This window comes from Leuresthes tenuis, unplaced genomic scaffold (genome assembly GCF_036924035.1).
Source record: "Leuresthes tenuis unplaced genomic scaffold, fLeuTen1.0.hap1 SCAF_9, whole genome shotgun sequence".
Classification (NCBI taxonomy): domain Eukaryota; kingdom Metazoa; phylum Chordata; class Actinopteri; order Atheriniformes; family Atherinopsidae; genus Leuresthes; species Leuresthes tenuis.
Window position 1 is genome coordinate 23,050,756 of NW_027325363.1, and position 24,718 is coordinate 23,075,473.

At 41.6% G+C, this 24,718-nt stretch overlaps 1 protein-coding gene across 1 annotated transcript in view; it reads left to right on the forward strand.

Annotated features, from left to right (window-relative positions):
* Positions 1-24,718, forward strand: part of igsf11 (immunoglobulin superfamily member 11) — a 103,998-nt gene that overhangs the window by 33,035 nt on the left and 46,245 nt on the right. The window lies entirely within an intron of this gene.

The following is a 24,718-nucleotide window of genomic DNA, read 5'->3' on the forward strand; positions in this document are numbered from 1 at the left end:
GTCACAACCTCCTGCTCATCTCTCTCAGTTTTATCCCCTTCAGCCTCCTCGTCTGTTGTTCTTCCCCGGGCCTCCTATCCCCCTGTGAGCGACGGTTCCTGTGAAAGCTCGTCTGAATTAACACAGACAGAGGGAAATTAAGCACACACTGGAGGTGTTTGCTGTCTTTAGGCTCTTGGGACCAGTTTTCTAAATCAGCCCTCCTATACTCATGCCGCACAGATCGCCTCGGATTTGATGTGCTATCTTACCATTTTTTTGCAGATCACAGAGTTACTTAAAAGGTAAAGGTGATCCTGTTGGTCTCTTCTGCACAGTTTTTTTTTTCTTTTTCACACACGGTGTGTGTGTGTGTGCGTGTCTGAGACAGTAGTGTGATTGCCAGCTGGGGCGTTTATGCTAAAACTGCATGTCTCTCTGCTGCTGTAAATTGCTTGGGATTGCTGTTAATAGCTACTTTAACCATTTCCCTCTGAGATCAGTATTAACATATGCCATGATGTCATCCCTCTCTTGCTCTTTTATCCACACTGCTGTAATGGGCTTCTTGGATTACTCTATTTTAACATTGTGTTGAGCTCTAGGAATGTCAGTAATGAATATAAGGCATGCAATCTGCTTGACTACTCAAAATAGTCCTAATTGAAACTCTGAAAAGACAGCTCCGGCTAATCAGCTTAGAGATGTAGTCCACAGCTGACAGATAATAAAGAGGATTTTTGTGCTGAGGAGTCTATTACACCCCTGTAATGAGAGTTCGTATAATATCATCTGGGAACAAAGGAGGGATGGGGAAGTTTGGTGAGAGTGGGAGGCTTAGAAAGGTAAAAGCTGGCAGGTGGATGACGAGGTGACTTAGTTTTTCCAAAGATAAGGTTAAAAAGGAAGAGCACTGAACAAATGCAAGCGTGTGAAATGGATTATAAAAGGAGATTATACGGATGTGAGGGAGGTAACAAGGTAAACAGATGCAGTGTAGGAACACGATAGTTAACAACAACCTGGTAAATCTAGTGGAGCATTTACCTAGTTGAAATTAAGGTGTTTTTATTAGCTGAGACAAAAGCAGAGTTAGAATAGGGTGAAGTTTGGATGTGTGTGTTCTCTCCTGAAACTGCTAGATGTGCTTGTGGGCAACATTTCAAGCAGGTGTCAAGAACGGTGGAAGAGGTAGGACCCAGATGCAGTTCTTTCAAAAATTTAAAAGGTTTATTCCAAAAACACAAAAAACAGGGAGCAAGGCAAAACAGAGAGCACGGCAGAGCCGGATTCAAAAATACTTAACTGTGAATTAACAAGACTAAGGAAAATAAACAAGACTATGAATAAATACTCGGAACAAAGACTATGACGCAAAACCAGACTTAACTTGGCAACTGTGACATGAAGGGTAGTGAAAGTGAGGATTCCGGAATGAACATGGGTGAACCAGGAAACTAATTACTGAGGAGGGTGATTAGTGAGTGAGTGCAGCTGAGGACAATGAAACAGGTGACATGAGTGAGACTAAGTGACAGGGGGGAAACATGACCAAAAACATGACAAAAGACCTGAAACAAGATTATCAAAACATAAACTGTGACAGCAGGTTCACTGCCTCAACAGAAAACGTTTGTTGCCAGTTACTCTTCAAATGACATTGTCCATATTTGCAAACTCTTTAATATATTGGTTCTCGGCCTGTATTGGGCCACCAATTTTCCATTTTTTTGTCTCATTATTTTCAGTGTTAGCTTAAGTTTAGACAATCAAAAATGTTTGCTCAGATTTGGAAACCAAAACAACTTGGTCAGGTTTGCTATGCTCTCCAGCCTATAAGCTTCCCTGTTATGGTATAGTTCTGTCAAAGCCTTCTTTTTTTATTTTCACTGAACTCTTTATTTCTTAGATAACTTTAAAACAAACCATCAAATTGATACAGTCTTATAGGTTGTTTGCGAGTTGGATGCCGCAATATTAAGTAGCTCTTTGAATCATTCATATATTAATCATAGTGTGTTTGGGACTTAAATACGACGAGGGTTTCTCACCTGTGGATTACCTCCATTTAATAACACAACACTTTACTAAAACACCTTTGTCACTTCATGGTTGGATTTTGGCAATAACATAACTTGGTTAGTGTCACAAAAGGTCACAGTCAATGGCTAAGATAGTTTTTTTTACACTGCTACTGTCATTCCTCTGGTTGCCATTTTTATGGGCTCCCTAATAAATGTAAACGCAGCATGTTACGACAAAACCATCAGTTCCTAGTTGGGTTTAGTTAATAATTTCACTTGCGAGGGTTAGAAATGAAAACGTCTTCTTAGTTTTAGAAAACATTAAGTTTAGATGGAAAAATACATTCTTTTTTACAATTTTTTGACCCTTCACAGAGTCCATTCACTTGCAGTTGCTCTTACAGCCACTAGAGGCTATTCTTTAAAGTGATTTTAGGCCGTGTCAGAAGAAATGTGCATGTGCAGAAGAAAATAACTACTTTCGAGGCCACACTATGCTTGCTGAAGTTTATGCATCACAATTTTCTTTCATTTAAAGATATAAGCAATAAAAATTACGTGGTTAGTTTGAGGAAAAGGCTGTTTAAAATGCATCACCTCATCGTGTGCATTGGATCATAATGGGAAATTCACTGTTTTACAACACTTTGCTTTGAAAACGGACACAAGGCTACTTTTCTAAGCTGATTTGTAATGCCATGTGGTCCGGTCAGAAATCGCAGCATATGGCACAGTTCCATCGTAGATAAGCTAGTTTGAAAGGAAACAGGTTTTATGTCTCAAGTACAAACAGATGCAGTAATTAATATGTGAATTTCAGTTTGGAGAACAAACTTACATCATTTGAAACTTAAAGCTGACAAAAACAAAACAGAAAAAAGTCAGAACTGAAATGACAAAGAGTTTACTTGTACTTTTTCACGCAGCTCACTTCTGTACTAAATGAGGGCCACTACCACAGGGTGACTTGAAATCTTACCTTCAAGTCACAGATAACTCTCAGTCTTCTTACCTTTCATTTGGCCATTCCAACAAAAGCCGTTTATAATCCTATTAAAATTTAAACAAACGCTCCGCATGAACAGCACATGCCACTTTGTTATCGAGGGGCTTCTCTGTGATCAGATGTCCACTGTAGAGTAACCTGCCCTTGCACTGTGTCATAGTTGGCACTGCAGGGGAGCCTCTAATAACATTGTTCTCAAAGTCTTGACTCTTGCTGCTGTAGACATACATTCTCTATCCTGAAATGGGAGACCATTTCCACAATAAGAAAATATCAAGGCTGGCGTGAGATTATGATCACAAGAGCCTAAATTTCATTTGACATTTTGGGAAATTCTTTCACTTTCCTGTTGAGAGCTTGGTGAGATCAATAACTTTCTCATATTTCTCTATTAATACAAGGTGCTGGTAGCAACCGGTTAGCTTAGCTTAGCAGAAAATTCTAGCTATATATGTCACAAAAAATTAAATGGCACATTGCTGTCATGCAGAAATTCTACAACTTGTGATTTTGTCATTTGGTTGAATGATGAACTTAAGAGGCACTCGTCAGAGTTTTAACTGGATTCCTCTCAGGTAAGCGTCTTCACTCATGAGCTTTGATGGCTGTAGGCTACAGTCAAAGAAAGTTGTTCAGAGATACTTTTGTGATAAAAGGATAAATGGAAAATGACACCCTTGAGTGAAAGTCATGATTCAGTTCAGTCTCACAAGAAAATCTGTGACATCGACATCAAAGCCTGTGTCTTTTGTCCCTAACCCTAACCGACTGCTTTGATGGTGAAGTTGAAATGTGAAAAACTGTGAGACAGTATTGCACCGGACGGTACTCTGACTTCTTATGTGTGACACTCTATCGGGTAATGGCACCTCCCGTCCCCTCCTTGAAGCTTTTTGTCACGTTATAGCTGCGCACGCTTGTGACAGTTTCCATAAAACATAAAGTGTACACATGTGACATTTGTTAAGCCTTAAAAATGCAGAAATGTTCAAGTTTTTAGGCACCAGTGACAGCTTCATGTAATGCAAGATGTAAACCTGATAAAAGTGAGCATCTAGCAATTTTGTAGCCCATAAAGTGTCATAATTTAACAATTTTTGAGCCTTTGTTGTGAAGCTGCTACATGGTGCACTGCAGAATGAAGTAGCTATTATTTGTGTTGATGTGACTTCTTTGAGTAACTAGTATCAATCAGCTATCTGTTGCAGCTACACGCCAGGTATTGCCGTAAACCCACAGCTGAATCCGGTGTAACACCAAGCTGAGTAAGTTGGAGGCAGCTCTCAACATGCTGTTACTCCACTTAATCTATGTTAGCTGTCTCTGCTCTGCCCTCCAGCCAGACACGGGATTACTTTCTCTCTGCTTGTGTAAGGTGAGCAGATGCCAGCCACGGGAATGGAAGAAAGAGGATCGTGCTCATTAACAACACCAACATTAATCATCGCACCTTTAAGGTATCTGGGGCCTGCAGGACAGTAACAGAGTCGGATTCTAAAGGTGGCAGCAGTTTCCCACGTTTGTGCCTTCTAACAAGGTCGATCATTTTGTCGCAGCCTTGAAGTCAACAATGTTTCAGTTGCACAATTTGCGTTTCTTTTGTACAAATAAGAAGCTTAAAAATCTGAATGACTTTGCTCCGATGAGCATTTGCTCTTATGTTTGAAGTCCCAGTTTGGTGTCTGTGAAGTTAAGGAGACATTCTTGGTAAGCATGAGGTCAAGCCCTGATGCTCAGGCAGTGCTTAGTGCTAGGCGGCTAATTTAGAAAGTGTTGTGTCAGAGAAAAAGGAGCTGAGAGGAAGTTCCAGATACAAATCACACACACACAGACTGCCTGTCTGACAGACTGATACTGGCACCATACGTTTTTCTCAATGGAACAATTACTCACGGTAAGTCAATGAAAACTAAAAAAAGATGTCAGCAGAGAAAAGGAGTAAGAGTGCTTTATAAGGACAGACAGCAGATGAAAAGGAAATCTGGTTGGAGAGGTAGGGCAGGAGGAGGGGAGTTAAACGTTTGTGATTGACAGAGTGTAAGAGAGGAAGTGCAGCTGTCCTCAGATATCAGTCTCTGAGGGCTCAACCAGGAGACATCTTTCAAGTTTCTCAACCTTGGCATTTGGACACCAAGAGGAGTGCAAAGATATGAAAGCAGCGCCCAGAAATAAAACCGTATGACACTCGGATGGAGAATGTTCTCTGGAATCTTTCTCGCTCATAAATAATATCTTCAAATGCAAGATTCATAGTTCAGATTAAAAATTTTGGATCTGGGATTTCGAAATCAGCATTTCCTGAAACTATGTATAAAATTGCATAATTACTTGGCCGGATAGTGTACTATGTGTGCCGAGGGAGTCTCACGTCCCACGGGACCAATTTAAAACCAATTACTGCATAATTTGAGGAATACAAAAGGTGACCAAGGGGGAATTAGAGAGTTTTCTTATTGACTGACCTTTTGGAGAAAAGGCAAAAAAGGATGTGTCAGAAACAGTGCCCTTGAGCCAGCAAGGAAATATGATCCACACTCCAGCCACCTGGAGTGATTGTCATAATCAGAGGCGCCACGACTGCAGCGCGTATTGATTTCTGCTCAGCCTCGATTGTAGTTTTGGCACGCGGGGTGACGACTACATCACCGCAGTGTGTTAACACTGTAGCGCCCTGTGGCCCATTCATCTTCACCTGACTTGTTACTGCTGCCCTGATTTCTTGTCGTTGCCACTCTCCATCTGCCTCCGTGACATATATGTCTGAAGTCTCGCGTGCACCAGTGGTTCGCTGTCCCTCCGGTTGTTATGGGGACAGTTTGAGCCACTTCGCAGCGGCCTTGCATTATGCAGAAAATATTGCACTCTTCGCTGCTGAGGAAAAGCAATAAATGTCCTGCTATCATCTGTTATACTGGGCAAATTAAAGGATAGTAATGCACTTGCTGGATGGATAATATCGTTTCCAAGTTATTGTTTTTCGGTGGTATCCCTTTTAGTCATCATTGGAATCACTCCTGTTATGACTTTCTTGCAGATTTGGAGAGATGCCATGTTTCAGTCTCATTATCAAAAGGCAGACACATAGATGAAATATTCTGTTTTAAATAAAGCAGCACTTCTTGAATATCAATGTGAATAACTGAATTTCGAGGTGAGGCTTTTCTTCTTTTCTTTTTTTTCTTTTTTAATATGCGTGCACCCGCTCGCCTGTCATATCTGAACTCATCTACCACAGAATAACTCGTTGCTCAGCATGGCAGCTATCTGGTTTCAGTTTTTTAAGGTGAAGGCCACTTGATATATTTTATTTACACCTCTCTGAATTATTCACAGAAAGTGTTTCTAGATGGAGCTAGCTGGCTAGCTGCAGCACCAGTGTGTGGTTGAGCCAGTCTAATGATCCCACTCTCTCCCGCATGTATTAGCGCTCGCCTGGAGGCTTTACCGTAGCTAGCTACCCATCAGAGAGTTTCTCCTCAAGAGTGAAGATTCTCTCTCTCTCAGCAGAAAGTTGCTCCTTCAGTCGGTGCTATCACAGGGGGGTAAGATTTGGGCTCTCAAAGCTCTCCAGTGTGTGTGCTTGTGAGCATCTTTTCAACTTGTATTTGCACATCCTTCTGCGACCAGCTGATCCCCCCCCCCCTGCAAACCTTCCTGCATCTTTCCTTGGCAGAGTATCCCTCCCAACGTTTCTTTCATCTGAACCATGCTCCACCCTGTTTGATTCTACTGCTCTTCATCTTTTTATCCACTCCTTGTCTCATTCCTCACCCTCCCGCCCCCTTCTCGCTGTTCCTCCCTCCATCCCCTTTTGTTCCGACTTGATCCACTCCTTCATCTGTACTTTGAAGTGACCACAGGGTGAACCTTTTCAAATGGGCTTCGAGGCCCATCAGCTTTTTCCCAAGAGTGCGTTCTTGAGTGTTTGTTGCGTATGCATGCGTGCGAGTGCGCGCGCGCGCTTGTGAGCAAGACATTTGGAGAGATCTCTGCCAGGGAATCTGACCTGTCACAGCTGACAGGACCTTCAAACAGGATCCACTTTAGAAATATCTGACTCTAGGCTGCAGCAGTTGCAGATTGAGAGGAAATGGAACTTTTGCCGTGTAGGATGAGATTCAGCGGAAATCTTTTGAAACTAAACTGTCAGATGTCGTTTTTTTTAAACTTTTTATTTCTTGTATTTGTGAGAGTTGAACTACTCGGTTTGGACTTGGGCCAGCTGTAACAACTCAGAACTCTGAAACAACAGCAGCCATCTCAGCTAAGCTCCCTCCCTCCTCCCTCAACGCACACATACCCTGGCCTTACTTATTCTCCTCTCACCAAGCCTTCATGATACCCCCCCCCCCCCCCCCTTTACTTTCTCTGATCTTCTGAACATCAATCCCTCATTCCTCAAAGCAAAAAACGAGGGAAAGGGAGACGACAAAAATGAGATGACAGATTACTTGCTATTTATAGAGCCAGCCTTGTGTCGGCTCCCTTATTCATCTTCTCACTGCACCCTCAAGACATTGGATACACCTTTTGGTTTCCAACTAGCAATGCAAATAGACTTTCTCCCCCACTGCTGCAGTCGCATCGTTTTTGTAACTGGGACTGGACCTCATGGTGAGAATATGTTATCGGGAACATTAACTCATAACAGAGTCTCAGTGAGACCGTTTCGCAGGTTGCTTTTCTGTGAATGGGGCTCGTCGTTGTGACGATAGCCTCCTCTTCGTTTGATCAATATGGCGCACATCTCATCAGCTCAACCAGTGAAATGAAAAAACTTGGGCTTGAGCTTGGGCTGTGTTGCATTGTCACACACGATTAAGTGTGCGAAAAGTGTTCTGATGCATGTTTGTCACGTGTATTACCCCATAGGCTCAAAGTAACCTAACATACTTACTGCATGACTTTAGAAAGAGACAGATTAACATGACCCACAGTGTAATATCCTCTGTTCTATACTGTCCATTTATCTAAGTGGTCTGAATACCATACAGCAGACTTACGCCCTCTTGGACCATAACGTTGTAAAATATGGATTAGTACAGCAGTGAAAGGCCTCTGATAATCTCACTGTCTTGCTTTGGTTCTGTCGTTCTCGCTCTTTTGCGCTCTCTCCAGTCCGCCACCTCACTCTGCTTTCGTTGGAAGATGCTGCAAGACACTTAACATTTGAACAGGGAAATGCATAAATTCACTCACAAGTATACGGAATCCCATTTTAATCAATGCTGAATTAATAAATACGTCGATAAAATAAGCATGAAAACATTCAAAAGTGTTCTTGAACAAGATATCTAATCCCATATCGGTCGTGCTTATGTTTAACTGGTTTAACTGGTTTATCAGGCAGGTTTATCCCCTACCTGTGTATTCTAAAGATATGCTTTAAGAGTAAGAGTGGGTAGATTTGTCCTGTAGGTCAGCTAGCGTGACACATTTATTAGAAATAAGAGTCGATCTCTTAATCTTCCAGTGTTCGGTTTACTTTCCAGCATGAAAAATCTGCCAAAATTTACAAGTGACGTTACAACCTGGAAGTAGAATAGCATGATAGCATTAAGCCCTATTTGGTATACTTGATGTTTAAAAAGAAGCCAACTAGAGGTTAAACAGACAAACTAACTAATGGGTTTGCTTACTTCGTAGCCAGAGGCCTTAGTAGGCTCCTTTGAATGTAAAAACCTTTCTTCGCCAGTTTTCAGCTCACCTGAAGCATATAAGAGCTGCCACCCACACAGCTGCACACAAGCCCTGGTGAATATTTATCCGTTCACAGTCCCGTTCCCTCTTTCTTGCCCCGTCTTCTTCTCTTACACTTTCATATATCTTTATCATCACAAATCATAAGCATTCTGCTGTGTTGCACTTCTTCCTCTGTCATCGTAAAGTATCACTTTTCCTTCACATCGCCTTCACTTTAATCCTCACAGAACAGAGGGAGGGAGAAGGACTGAGAGAGGGGAAGGAAGAGAGAGGCACAGGTGCAGGTGCACCCTTGGGATATAATTCATGTTATTGCATATATTTACATCAAACCCAAAGGTAAGGCCTTGCTCTGTAGTCAACCAATCTACCTAGAACTCGAAAATGAATGCATATTCCACATTCCCAATTGATTTTTTTCCCCTCTCTTCAACTCCTCGTGTCTTTGCCGGTAGCATAGTTTTTTTTTTTTTTTCATTTTTCAGATGAAACGCAAAAATATGTGCCAGCGAGGGCAGGGAGAGACAAATTGGAGCCATGAAACTATTCCTTTTCATGCTGAGAGGAGAAGGAGAGCTCTGTTAAGCTAGCTGACATTCCACTTAATTTGATTCATTACTGCGTGGTGACGCTTTTGTCGCCACATGCAAGGAACTGGGCCAGTCGCGGAGCTTTGAAATAATTTTGACAGAGGGCAGTTCCACCAACACAGTGTGATAAAATATTGAATCAAGCCCAAGTGGGGTAGCTCTTTCCAGGCCCCAGTCTGAACGGAAAACATGCTTTCACCTCAATTTCTCACCACATTTGTTTGGCAATTGTGAGAGCAAATTGTCAAAACAAACTATTTGTACAGATTTGTTCCAACCCGAAAAGGTTCATAAAAGTTTATTTTCAGCAAATAGGGCTTGGCACAGAGAACCCGATGTGGTTGCTACGGTCAGACGTGGCGCGGCGCCTCCTTAAAACAGCATGTCTTCGTCCTTGGAGGAACATGACCCGCTATAAAACCTTGTGAAAAAATTGGTGAAGGCACTCGAGAAACCATACAAGTGTAGCTTCTTCTGAGTCAACTCTAAAGGTCGCTTTTCCTTTACCCCTGAAAGTTTGGATGTGTTCTGGCTGCGTGAGGGGGCTTAAACAACGTTAAGCAGATGGTCTGAATGTTCCGGTTAAATTGAGCGAATGCCATGTTTATGTATTTTTAGTTGGTAAGGAATAATATCTGTTATCAGATCAGTGTTATCAGTGATATTTAAAACAGCAGTTACAGGAAACAGTTTTAGAAAAAAGTCAACATTTGCAGAATATTTCACACTTTACCAGTTTAACACGCTGCACTGACAGTAAATCAATCTTGTTTTGAAACGTCAGTCGACGGATTTCCAGTTTTTTACGTGACAGACAATATGTTGACTGGGAGATGACGAAACAGAGTAACAATATGTGGCTGTGATATTGCTGACATATGAAAGGACTCAGATGGAGAGCTAAGCCCAATCTGTCTGTGTGACTTGCTGTCGTATGACTCATGGCGTATGCTTACAGTAGGGACAGATAGTCACTGAGTGGTTTTGGCCGATACAAGTCACTCACTCAAACGTTACTGAAAATAAAAGTCACATGAAATCATAGAATAACTAACAGCACATTTAAAAAAAAAAAAGAAGACTAATTGCATGTGTAAGAGAAACGCTCTTGGACATATTACTGTCAGGCCATGCAAAGACAAATTTAAAGAACATCTTTTCTATTGATGTAAATGCTGCTCTCTGGGGAGCCAAACATCACAGGAGTTCCCTCTTTGATAGATACAGCTTGTATAATTGTAAACATGTGAAATAAATGAGTGTGAATAATATTAGCATATTAAACAGGAACCTGGTCTTTAGTCTTCAGGGTATCAGTGAAGACATACATTTGAATAAGTCGTTAGCAGCCACAAGCCTACCTATGGTGGACTACCTATATTTATTGACTCTTGACTCTGTGCACTGATCCTTACTGACAAACATCTCAGAAAGAGCTATAAGAACGGAGGCTTTCTTATCCACAGCAACCCATTTTTAACACAGACATCACAGAGATCTTATTTTTAATAAGTGAGGCTTTCATCCTTTGTGAATTTCACACAGTAAGCCGCTGCTGTCAGCTGATGAGCTACTGTATATCCGGAGAGGCGTTAAAACAAAGATACATGTACATTTGCTCATGGCCTGTTCTGTTAAAAAAACATGACTTTTGAAAAATACTGCAGCTCAGTGCTGTGCAAGTTTTATCCGTTCAACATTCTTCCGGGGGTCCTCAAGGTTTTTTCCGTCTTGCATTATCTACAACCATTTGTTCTTTTAATACACAGGGGTGGGGAACAGATAAATGAAAGTTAGAAAGAGAAGCTGCCTGCAGCCAGTGGATGGATCTCGAGCCTTTTTCATGTGGGAGGAAGATCGTCTTGATTGGCATGCATAGACCACATTCATCCATCATACCACTGCACTTACATACGCCGCCACAAGTGATTTTAAACCTGGCCATCCACCGGCTCGCCTCTCCTCTGCCATAAATCATCATCTAGCCACAGGCTGCTGGGCACAGAGCAAGGTGACACTCCACCGTGCTTTAACACTACTGGAGGTGGGAAGTAGAGGGAGTGAAACAGCAGGGAAGGAGTGAAGGAGGGAGGGAAGGGCAATACTTTCAGAACAGGAAGGCAAGATGGAGACAGAGAGTGTGTGTGAGAGTGTATCCATCTAGTGGGCTGTCACAGCGGGAGGGAAATCTTTGATGTAAACTCTATTAGTATTTGACATGTAGAGACACGGCTCAGACTTGAAATCCAGGTATCCTCACAGCACCTCAGAAGGATTAAATCTAGGCTGGACATCCAGGCACAACGATACCAAACTACTCTGTGATGTGCACATGCTCGGCTTCTTGCAAATGTTTTAGGCATTCTTCGGCATAACGGGGCTTTGGATAAAAGCTTCTGCTGAATGTGATGCAACTTGTATGAATTCAGTCGATGAATGAAATACTGTATATTGTGACATTATTTTTTTAAAGCATCCTCACCTTAATTTTAGTCCCTGAAGTGGTAATAAGGGGATGAAATACCTTTGCTACTGGAAGTAATATTTTACTTTAATGGATATTTCAGCCCAGTCTCACATTAAATGTGGAACAATCATTTTGGTCCACGGTGCAAAATGCTGTAGTTTTACAATAAAGGCTGTGAAATTGTGTGGCGGCTGCCGTACGTTTGACAATATAATTGGATGGGATGTAAGAAAATTGGAAATAAGGGAAGGCTGTGAACGGGTCTTTTGAACCCAAAACCTATTTTTTTTTCTCTAAATCTTAACATACAGTAACTGGAAAAACTGAAAAAACAGAAAGCAAACAGTGAGGGAAGACAGAAGTAAACAGTGAATCGAAATGTACGAAAATAACAGAAAGCTGTTGCACATTTTTATATCAGTGATTTGGAATGTCCTCAGTATAGAATAGATGCTGACAGAGTTCAGCAAACATATTTTCTACCTCTGCGATTACATCAAATTTATTTAATTTTTTTGAGAAATAATCCAAAAGATTCAAAGATTCAACAGCTCAACATCTATGAGAACGCAGTGATGTAGCACAGGGTGGAGGTAAAGAGTAGACTTCCGCTTTCCTTAGGATGGCGAAGGTATTGCCCATACTTCTGTGTCTGACTTTCATTCCATTCAAAGGCAGAGTTGTTGTGCACGTGCGATTTGTTTTCAAGCTAAGACTTGGACGGCAAAACTGATGACAAACTCCTGACTGAATGCAAGAGACAGCCGGTTGTTAGCTTTGTTTATGTTCATACATTTGGCAGACTTACATATGAGGATATAACAGTACAGCAAACATCAAAGCTAACAATAAGCTGCATAAAAGGAAAACCACCAGTGACAGTGTTGAAATAGAGTGCAGGTATAGAGGGAAGTACAGGGTAAGTGCAAGGGTAGGACACCCTTGAAGATAGACAAGGACGCCCCTCTTCTTGTAGCGCTCCATAGCTCCTTCCACCATCATGGAACGACACAGGAAAAGAATCTGGATTGTCTTGTGGTGTAGACACTGCCAGACAACAATCCTTTGACGACCGGAGTGACCGAGTCGTGATGTAAGCCTTTGCAAGAGCATTCAAGTAGATGGGAGCCGTTCCATTAAGCACTTTGTAGGTTAGCATCAGCCTACATCAGCATCAGCTTTGCTTGGATTAAAGAAGTAACAGCAACAACGTAGCCCGGCTCAGTCCAAAGCTAAAGGAAGGAATACGAAAAAAAGAGAAGAAAACAAGCAAAGCAATAGAAAACAATAGAGAAATATAAAGTAGCATTGGTGATGCTGGTGAGGGATTTTTGTTCACCGTAGGACAGTTTAATTCCTGCGTGTCTTCTTCAGGCTTAATAAAGCAAACATTTGTTTCTCAGCTTCATTAAAAAAAAACCTTCTGAATTTAAACGGAACTCACCGCAACACCTCAGCATTGACCCCAGTTTTATCCGTCATTCTGTCTCTTTCAAATAAAATCAATGTAATATCTAATAACATTATAAAGGACTCCGAAGCAGCTGTCTGTATCTGTATGTAACAAAAAGAAACTTAAGAATTCTTCTTTTTCATATTTACAGAAAGAGGGGAGAAAAAACAAACGAGGGAAAAGAGAAGGAATCACAGAGGTAGTGTCTCTGCTCATTAACTGAGTGCAGTAGCAGTTTGTGCAGTGTTATGAGCAATTACACAGAAGGTCTATGGGTTTAACTCTGAGCCACCACAGTGTGAAGACTCTATTTCTGTGTCTCTTACTGTAGCCAATTGAACTGTAGGTTTACAAATATTGAGCTTTATGAGGGGGGATTTTGTTTTTGATTTTCAACATGCTCCCATGGGAGTAGAAGCTCTTTATTTGCCCGCGACAATCTCAATATTTCATGCTGCCTTCATTAATCATCTCTCAGATGTAATGAGCTCATCCAAATGTGAGCAGAAGGTTGTGATAGCAGCTTAACAGGGAGTTGGCTCACTTAACCTGGATTGCAGTGGCTCTTATTTCATGCAATGTACAGACAGAAAATCAAACTGTATCTAATTAATGACCAGCTGTGGTGTGGTGACCCATGTGTATCCTGAGCGCAGAAACCTCTGATTCTGCTGTGCTTGGTCAGTCAGATTGCGGATTAATGCTTACATCACATTGTCTCAGCCAAGCAAATATCAAACAATTTACAATCTCGTGTTCATCATTTGTCAGCTGAAATGAAGCGGACGAGGCTGGATGTATTGTTACGAGGTTGACCCAGCAAGCTTTGCATAAAGTACCACCCAGTTTTAAATTGCTTGTGTATGAAGGAGAAGACGAGGAAGCCGGGGACAGGCATTTTATCAGCCCCGGATGTTGCGAGAGACGCAGCAGGAGAGAGAAAATAATGGCATTACAGGTTGTTCTTCCATTCTCGTTGCTTCTGTTGTTTACAGCAGGGACGGCATGCGGATGCTGCAGGGTCGCAGGATCCCACCGATGCTTTAAGAAGTCTTTGTTGCTAACTGAGGTGCAACAGAATGTCAATATAGTTTCCTATTGACAGTTTGCTGCAGGTGTTCATTGCGTGGTGCAATAATGATTGGCATGTAGGTAATAAAAAAGACAATAACTGGGCTTCCGTTGCTGTTTTCGATTTGCATTAGAAAATGGGAATAAGAAAAGGGGGATGGAAACAACTTTGTAATTCACATCTGGCCTGATGGTAAACTCAGGTGACCCACAGGCGTCATCCCAGATATCCCCAGAGATTAAAGTAAGTTTTTAGTTAGGACAACTACTTCTTCCACTGAATTACAGACATTACGCGGCCCAGTTTATTAGCTCCAAACCAGACAATGAAATGATTCGCATTTCATTTTTGCGAATCATTAGATCACCTCCGATAGAGAGATAGAGATCTAGCTCTAGAGATGTACTTTATTGATCCCAAAGGAAATTTGTGGATTCAGGTTCGCTGCTGAATCTAAACCTGGCTAGGATCAGTATTTGTAGCAGTAATGATTTCGTATTGCTAATTATAAAACAGCTATATAAAGTGACTAAATACTGGCTGCTGCCTTTATGTCTTGTTTTCATTGTTTTTAAATAGACGTGGCTACATTGAACAAAGCCCTTTGATTTGATGACTCAGTGCCATGAAATTTTCTCTTGATTTAGATAATGCAGAATCTCCTCTATTGTCAGCTGGACGCTTTCTAATTTTTGGAAATGTTCTCGGCTGAAGCTGGTGTGATGACAATTGGTTCCAACTACCCGCCATTAAAGTGCTTCATCTACAGAAGTTCAACCAGAATACTTCTCTGATTCGAACGCAAATGACTCTGAACTGATTGGCAATTTCTTTCTTTTATTTTTCTGTTGAGGGAAGAGAGAAAGTGAGCCACTGCTGTTGCGCACCCCCCTCCCTCCCTCCAGCGCTTCTGTGGCGCAGACTAACACAGACATACAGACGGCATGTGAGCAGTGATTTCCTGATGTCAGCCACAGATGGCCTGTGCCACGACAGACTAATGGTGATACTGGGAGGGAAAAAAAAACAAAAATGCAGACTCACTGAAACAACATGAACAGATTTGAGGCCACAGAGTAATTGCTCAATAGGTGTCTCGAATTTCTTCATTTTGATGAAAAAAAAACAAAACAAATATGAGTAGATTGATGGATGTGGACAGATGCAAATATATATCATATTATATATTCTAGACATCTTTTCTGTTTTGCATGAGATTGTGTACTCCTTAACAGGCTTTTCATGGTGTGTTTGCTCTCTCGCAAAACTCTTGTTAGATACAGACACACTGTGGTGTCAGTGGGCAACCACACACACACACACACACACACACACACACACACACACACACACACACACACATGCATAAACACATCCACACACACAGTGTCTTCTTACTTGCTGCAGGCAGTTCTTCTGCCTGGTTTGCTGTGCTTGTCCTCTTGTTGGCTAAATGGTTCAGGGTAGCCACTCCAGTTCATTCTATGATAGTAACAGTAATAATGTCCCCCCAGTCATCAGCTATTGTTCAGCTCTTTATAATATCCACCTGGCACCCTTCTCTCAGGCTCATCTCCAATTGCATCACAACTACAACATACGATGACTGAAATCTCCAGCTTTAACTCAAAAACAGCTATTAGTTTTTCATATATATTTTAGTATATTTAATCGGAGGTCAGTTGATGAAGCTTAACATTTCTTCAGTAGCATAGTCTGCATCTTGGGGTTATGCTGAACGTTCTCAGGTTTATATTGGATCTATATATCCTGAGAACAGACTGCGCAATACCCAGCGGTAGAATTGCAGGTTTTCACTTTAAGCTGCGAGTTGTCATCACTTTATATGTGCTTAGTTTTTAGTCCCACAGCTAGCAGATGCTGGAGTCTATTTCCAGCCAGTCTCTGGGTGTCCCAACACAGCAGAGTTAATGCTTGGATTCTGCTTTCAATTAAACTTCAGCGGGAAGTATATTCTGGGAGTGTAACACACTCACAGAAAGTGTACGGCAGATTATATTCAAGCATCGACTTCAAAGGGCAGGCCCCTCGTGTTCGATTAACAATGAAGGGAAACAGGTTGAGGGAATAATTTCAGCTTTTCCACAAACATTCGTGTTGTTATTTGGGTTTTTTACTGTAGCCTGGAGGGATTCTAATAAACTGCATGAAATATACAATGTTTAGCGTGTTGGTGGAGGCAGAGTCGACTTAGAGCTGTCTTGAGTAATTAGTTAACTAATCAGGCATGCTTGTAATAGAATTCAAAATTTAAGAGAGGTCGTCTTCTATTTCACATGATTATACGCTGACAAAAAAACTGGGAGAGCATGTGTCATCTGTGGAGACGTTTGAACGGAACAACACACGGTGACGGAAGACTTTTGTCAGAGCAATTTATGTTCAAAGTGAAATAAAAGTTTAGCTCAGCTGGATGTATTTTCCCACTTCTTCCAACATCATTTGTGATACATATTCACACACAATACCTTAAACAACGAGGTTAAAATTAACCTGAACGTTTTGATTTATCTTTAATTTGGTTGGCATCATGTAACATGACACCATGGGAAAAAAACGAGATGTCCAGCTGACTGAGGCCTGGCTCATCCTGAACAACAAATCACCTGACTGTCCTACAATCTAACTGTGGTACTCTGCATTGTTTTTACAGTCCTGTGATATTCTTTAGGCTTTACAGGTTGTGACCTAATCCAGCTGTTCGCTGGCTCTGCAGTGTGTGTGTGTGTGTGTGTGTGTGTGGAGACCTGGCCAGGCAGCCTCCTATCTTCCCCTCTGTCATGCACAGTATGATGCTCAGCTAATGGTGAGTCTTTTGCCTCATCGATCAGATCAAATCACACCTGACGGCCTCGCTTCTGTCTCCTCATGCTTCAAAACACCCCCTGCTGTCGCCTCATCACAACAGAGGAGCATGTACATATTTGTGGATTGTGCCTTTTCATCTTGGACTTATTTGTCTTCTCTCTAATGGCTGATACAGTGTGTAAAATGAAACTCATTTTATTTTGTCTTGTCGAGGGTGAGCTTGTTTGATAGATTATTTCTTTTTCTTTTTTTGTAACAGAAAGCTTTATTACAAATGCTGCACGTGGTTCTTTAAAACAAGGGGTTTACTGACCAGAAAGGGACTTAAATAGTTGCATCATGGGAAATGTAGGATACAACACTTTTTGGATCCTGACTTAGGAGAACATCAGTTTCAGGGCAACCATGAAGTGTAATGCTACAATACTGTAGCTCCACTTTAACAAAAATACATCAAAATAACTAAATATTGATCAGACAAGAGCAACTTTCACTTTGCAGAATTATATTGAATAACATTTCTAAATTTGGCATAGTTTTGGTTTAAATCTGGAACTAAAGAAACTGCCACCAGACAGTTAAAGTGATGACCATAACCATTTAAAAAGCAGTATTGTCTTTGTCCTTCCAGATGGGTAAATATGCAATTCAGCACAACTTCACACACAACTTCTCCTGTCGCATGCAAGCCATGAGACCTGTTCACACTGCGTGCAGAGCCCTAACTGTTGTTTCTTTGTGGAGATTAGATGTACCTCTACGAGTGCGAGGGTGCAGTTACAGCACATATCAGGGATCTCAGCAGTTGGGCTGGTTCACTGGAGCATATGACACAACTAGAGATGAACAGAGAAGAGTCAGCGTGTGAAGGTAGACATACCGAGGTATAGAAAAGAAAGCCAAAGTTCATAAATAAGCTCTACTTGACATTTAGGTAAAAAGTCCCACATGGCACCTACTTAGCAAGGATTAGTCTTCGCTAGTCAGCAGTGTGTAATTCACCATACATTTTCCAATGGCATCAAGTCTTATAGCATATCAACACTTTGTATCTGACTTAATGATTTCTTGCAAGACACTTCAAGATGATGGTGTTATTTTTACACAACAGCAGCTGTGGCATGTAAATGGTGGAGGAGATAGTGTCAGTGGTTATTTTGAGAGTTTACACAACCAGGCAAGGCCTTTTAAACCATCTTATCTGCGTGTGTGTGTGTGCGTGTGTTAGAAGGAGATTCAAGGGAAAGAAAAAGAAAGTGCGTGAGGCTTCTTTGACCCCAGCGAAAGTGAGGAGAAGATCAAGTTGCCGGTCGCACTAAGCGAGATGGCTATTCCAAGAGGGGGTGTACAGTTTCGTCTTTGTCATGTTGAAACGCCAGTCTGAGGGCTTGGGTCTGTCTGTCTTTCAAAGACTATGTGCTAATTCCAAACTGTCTTCCAGACGCCTCTACATACCCTGGGATTCATACGTCGAGAAGCCTCAGAGGTGTAGAGAGACGGTGGGAGTGTTTGTTTGTGAGACCGAGTGATGCGCAGATCTGCTTTACCAGGAAACCGCACTTGTGTCAGCCATTATGTACCACAGCCGATCTCTATTGTACATTTGCTGTGTCTTGTGATTGCCAAAATTATATGTTTAGCAGCTCAGGTGGTACTGCTGTAATTAGCGTCAAATAGCAGGAGACATGCTCGTTACAGTACCTATTATCCGTTAAGAGTTAATGCATCACAGTGCCACACAATGCATTTCTTCTCATGCTTATCTTATCTTCCCTTTAAACAGCATTTCCACTGGCAGGCCGTGCTGTGCGATTTACTAATTGCACGCTCAAGGCTTCTGTGAATACCAGTTTTGTCAGACATACTGAAGATAATCAAATAAAGCCAAACACAATTTAAGGACCTCCCATTTTTTTCAGTAATGAAGTAAACATCTCTTATAAATGTTCTTTAATATGCAAAGCACCAACACCAGAGGACAAATTCCTCATGAGCATGCCTCGCAAGCTATGGGGGAACTAACGGGCCAAAATAAATATTCTTCACTCCTGATCACCATACTGGTTAATCAGCTTAGAGTCAACTGTGAATGAATAAATAGCTTTCATCCTAGTCCTAAAGCCATAGAACATTACAAGTATGTAATTACCAGTCGTATTACAGCAAATATCTTAGTTTTTATTCATTGGTAACCACACAATGAGGCAGAGCTCTTTCCATTAAGTCATTCAGCACTTATGCCAACGCATGAATACAGTTCAAGGGAAATTAAATAAATAAATGGTAATCAAGCTTTAGACAGTTTAACAAGCAGTCGGGGTACTGATGAGTGAGTTAATGTCTCACAGGTTAAGCATTTATATATGTAAAAACGCTAAAATCCACAAAAGTTCAGGAATACTCACATTGTAAATGGGGATAATGGAGTTCATAATGTATTCTTGTTGTGGACTAAATGTGTTTTCTTTGTGATTTATGACAGAGTTCGACCTGCTCATTACTCCTTTCCAACCGAGTTAACACACACAAGACCTGTCTTTCTCCATTTCCTTCCCACTCCCAGGCTGCGAAAGGTGTGAACTAACTTATTTGCATAATTTGCTGATTCCTCTTAACTGCCTTTCTCACTGCATATAGATGCATAGATCAGATCTGAATCCCACCCCCCTCCCCCCCTTCCAAAGTATGCGCATAAGCAACGATCGTGTACTTTTGATATATCGTTACCTGTTTGTGTCTGTGTGCGTTGGGTATTTCAAAGAGAGAGTCAGTTGATATTATGCATGTCACGTCACAGCCAATTAAGGCCCTGCTTATTGGAGTCCCTTAAAGTGTGATTTTTCACAGGAGAGAGTGTGAAATCTCAAGGATTGGATGGAAATTACACCAACGAACCTTCCAGCTCCTTTCATGTTAACCTGCTTCTTTAGAGAAGCTTTCAGACTGCGCACAACAAAAAAAAAATAGAACAACAAAAAAAGAAAAGTCAGACTGTGGCCCAGTTGTTCATTGAGCCAATCCCATGGATAGCTTTCGGCACAGGTGTGAAGACACATTACTGATGCATTGACATTAAATTGCTCGGATCACCTTTAGAGTCTAGGACGCATTCAGTGAGTGAGTTTACATGATGTGATTAACTCGATTATAGCTATAGTTGGGTTATGCTCCTTATCTGAGCAAGGGTAATTATCTTTTGTTACATGGCGGTGAATGAATCGAAATCACTGGCACAAAGTATGCAATACCGCAGTAGATAAGTGGCGCTGTACCCATTTCAACTATCGCTAATAAAGCCACTTCCGATTGACGTCACCACCTACAACAACAAAAGGTATTCGAGAAAGATGGCGAACGAAGAGCAAGATGAAGCTACATCCCTCTACATTTGTGATGAACATGGTTATGGGACAAACGCAACGCACAACAGCGCATTCTCCATCGCGTTGTTTCTTTCTTTCTGACGGCGGCGACTACAACAGTAATATCGTGTCCTTTGACTTCCGGGTGACGATCGCGGGAAAAAATCTCGAGCATGTGTAGAACGCTTGATCCTATCCACTGTCATCTTCAGACATGTTAAGTGGGCAATCGGATCGAGTTTTCCCGGGGTAATTCGATCGCAAGTAACCCAATCTGATTCGATTTCTTGTCGGATTAAGCTTGTTACATGAGCTGATTAATCCGATCCGATTGCCCACATGTAACCACACTGACTATCATCAATCCATCCACTCAGGTGTAATGTTTGCCCCTTTTCTGGTGCAATACTAACGTCAGCAATAGCTATCATGGAGGAAATGAGGGATTGCTGCATCCATATGTGACCTCTGAGAGTCTTTGTCACAGTTTGGGATTGTCAGTTGTTTCCTGTTTTTACTGTGAGAAGCTTTGTCATTTTCAAACCCCAGCTATCTTCACACATAGACTGGCATACTGAAATTGTCTGGAGAGGTTTTGCAGCAGGACACATCTGCTTTGGACGTCTTGTATAGATTCCAACAAGTCCTCCGACTGAAATGGTCTTGTAAGTTGTTTGTTCGTACCTCTCACTATGACTACTAGCGGCTTCCTGTAAATTACAGCCTTGACAAGCTGCTAAAAGTAGAAGACAACTCATATGGGCATTACCACATTGGAGCAGGCGTCATTCTTAAGTCTTTATATTGAAGAAGCAATAAAATCCCTTTGAGGAGGAAGGAGAGTTGGGTGGGGCTAGGGTGAATGGAGCAGTGAAGTGCTTCGCTGTCAAATATGGGCCTTCAGGAGAAGTGAGATCAAGACAAACGGTTGTCACGTCCTGGTTTAGTTTTAACTATAATTTTAGATATTTGGGTCAGAAGAAGATCATGGTTGAGTTCAAAATACATTCTTCTTTCGATATGACCGTCACTCTCATGGACACCATTTTGCTGGTTGCCTTGGTTACATATAAACTCAACTTCATACGGCAGAATTGTCACTTTCTAAACTGTTGCTTCAGAAAATAACGTCACCTCCCTAGGGTTAGAAATCAAAGTTACTTGGGTAGATGTAGTAGTCATGGTTAGTGCCAAAAGACATTTTTACAGTACGACCTTACCTTCAAAGGCACCAATTTTTACCCTTCACTTACAGTTGCTCTCACAACCATTAGGTGTCACATGCGTGCGAGTGGTTTCAGCAAAATTTCTCCACCATATCCTGATCCCTTTGCGCTCCAGACAGACACCCCTTCGCACCCGTGCCTTCGCATTTCCAGCATAGAGTTACGCTTTCTTGCGATTGTCACATTGACGAGGGCTTTTGTCTTTTATTTGATTGCAGTAAGTGAATTCCTCAAAGAGCGACTCTACAACTCAGCGCACAGCTGTGTTTTAAGTTAAAATGAACACATTCATTCTACAATGAGACCAGCAGCAAGATGTCGGGTCCTGAATCAAGCGGTGCAAAGACACTCTTCATGTTCAAACTGGTGTACAGAGTTGTGAACTTGCCAAAAGGGGGCCTACAACAATCTCCACCATGTGTGTGTATTTATGCATTTATGTTTTGCTTGCCCATTTACGCAGCATAACAGTGTGCTTTGAGAGTAAATTAAGTCCTGTTTTACAAATGGTGCCATTCAATTATCAAAGAAATCCCTAGGTTGGACCTCAGCATTTCCAGCCTGGAGGATGTACAATACTTTGGCTGTGATGATGAGTTTTTTCATTTTTCTAAATGACTCAGGAGAACGCATACGAATGTTTTAATTTGTTTTAACCAAGGGGCATAATAAAGTACCCAGAGAGGCCAAACATACAGTTTTATGTTTTTTCTTCTGTTGAGCACTAAGTTGCCCACTCTCGGAGATTTTGCACCTTGCAATTAAAACAGAAGTCCAATACAAGGCTGTCACAAACATCTCACCTGAGATCTCATCCCTGGACACAGGTATGAAAGCTCAAGGATGCTGTTAGTTTTTCATGAAAGGTGACTGATTGTTCTGGAAATGGATGCCAAAAAAAGTTTAGGACATGATTCTTTTCATGTGTGGGCCTCTGTGCCCGGGCAGGCTTGACAGCAGGGAGTATGTGAACTCATCCAGTTGCCATGGGAAAGGAGTCAAATGCCTTTTGAAAGTAGATTTCCATCAGTCAAAAAGAGAAAGAAAAAAGAATAACGCATATATAGACGCTAGTATTTGTGCAAGAATCCCCCTCCCCCTATTTCTGTCATCGTATCTAAAAGCTTGTCTCTGGGCAGATGTCTAATGTCCACATGTGTCCATACTTAGCCTTAAATCTGACCTCGTGTTATCAAATCTAGGTGTTTATGATTCCTCCTGGGAGCTCACGAGGGATGTTTTTGAAGCTGTGTGTGATTTAAATCTCCACTGGGTTGAAAACGATCTTTGGAAAGGCTTATGGTTGAATCGCAGCCTCCCTGGAATTCATGTGTGAAACAGAGTGTCTGATGGAAGTATAACTGCAAAGTGGAGCTGACTGTCGGTTTGTATTTTTAGATGGAAAATTTGTTAACAGCCTCCCCTCTGTGTCTGTCACTCACCCCTATTTGGTTTCACTGATTTGCAGTCTTAATGTCCCAGAGACATTAGATAACAAATAGATGCCTGTATTTTCGTCCCACACGCTATGTCTTGCCTTTCTGTGCTTTGCAGCATCTATAGTCATAGTTACCCAAAACAAAGTTTGGTAGACCGCTTGAATTAGCAAGAAGCTTAATCTTTTCTATAGCAATGCGAGAATGTACAGTCATATGAAAAAGAAAAGTAAAAAAAAGAGAAAAAGAAAAGTAATCATCTGGTCGTTAGCAGTCTGCAAATGCTTTAAGCGTCCACAAATTTAGACGTAGTCCTAGTGGGCTGATGTTTGTTCACAGTTTAGTTGTCTGACATAAGTAACAAAAAATATGTGAATAATGGCTGCTTTATTTGGAATTTGGCTGTATTAACATACACTTATGCCGTACTGTTACAAAGATGGGACTATGGAGCTTGTTCAGAGCATCCAGACTCATTTGTGTCTTGTTAGGCATACGCATACAGGAGGGATTCAAACTTCAACCTCATGATTTGGGGCGTGTTAGCAGTAATTTGGTCAGACTAACGTTCTTGAAGTCTGGTTTGTGATTGTCCTGACATGAACTTCAACAATTAACATGCTAACTAACCCTTCCTAGATCGATGGGCAGCAACAGTTACTTCTCTGAGATCATGGCTGATGTCTTTCATCCTTAGCATAGCATCAACACACACCTGAGTGCTCTGGACCGTCAAACTGACAAAACTGCCTTCTTTTATAGAGGGGTGCACACCTGCTGACGATCAGTTGATCAAGTTCACATGATTAGCAGCTCCTGGCTGCAACTTGTCCTCTTAATCTCTGTAGAAGCAGCGACGACTTACTTAGTTTTTCACACACTACTTCTGCATCTTGGTTTAGTTTTAGCTAAATAATTCATAACAGCATAATATGTAGTATATAGTGGCATCTGGGTTGGAGAGCGGTGTTGTCATATCAAAGAGTGTATAAATAATTCTACTCTTTTTCTAAGCTGTACACTTTACTTGACTGCAAAGTTGTCGTCTAGACATGAAATATTACCCAGCTGTCGAGCCAGAAATGTTGTCTTGATATGTTTGTGTGCTCATGAGGTTGCCTCCCCATCTGTGTATGTCAGTGCTTGGATGAGTGCATGTTACTGTGAGAGTGGATGATTTTACAAGGCATAGCCTTCTCAAATAGGGCTGCATCATGCGCTGATCACCCCCCCTCCCCCTCCCGTCTGTCCCCGGAACAAATGTCTCCTCTCTTTGGCACTTTGTAAGGCCTCTCTGTCTTCACTGTTAATTGGGTTAGGTTGGCTGTCTTTGGATCTCTCTAACCATGTAGGACCCTGTAGGATCAGTTCCCACTGATGCTATGGCTGCACTAATGCAACGCATCAGAGAGGGGATTAGATGTTGGCTATGGCGAAGAGGTAACAAGTCTCAGTGATCACTTTGGCTTGATTCTGTGCTGCACATTTCTGCCACATATATTCCCAAGTATGCACTGGCACAAGCTTTTTTAAAAAAAAAATTTGTCAAGGGAAAAAAATCCAGGTTTTTC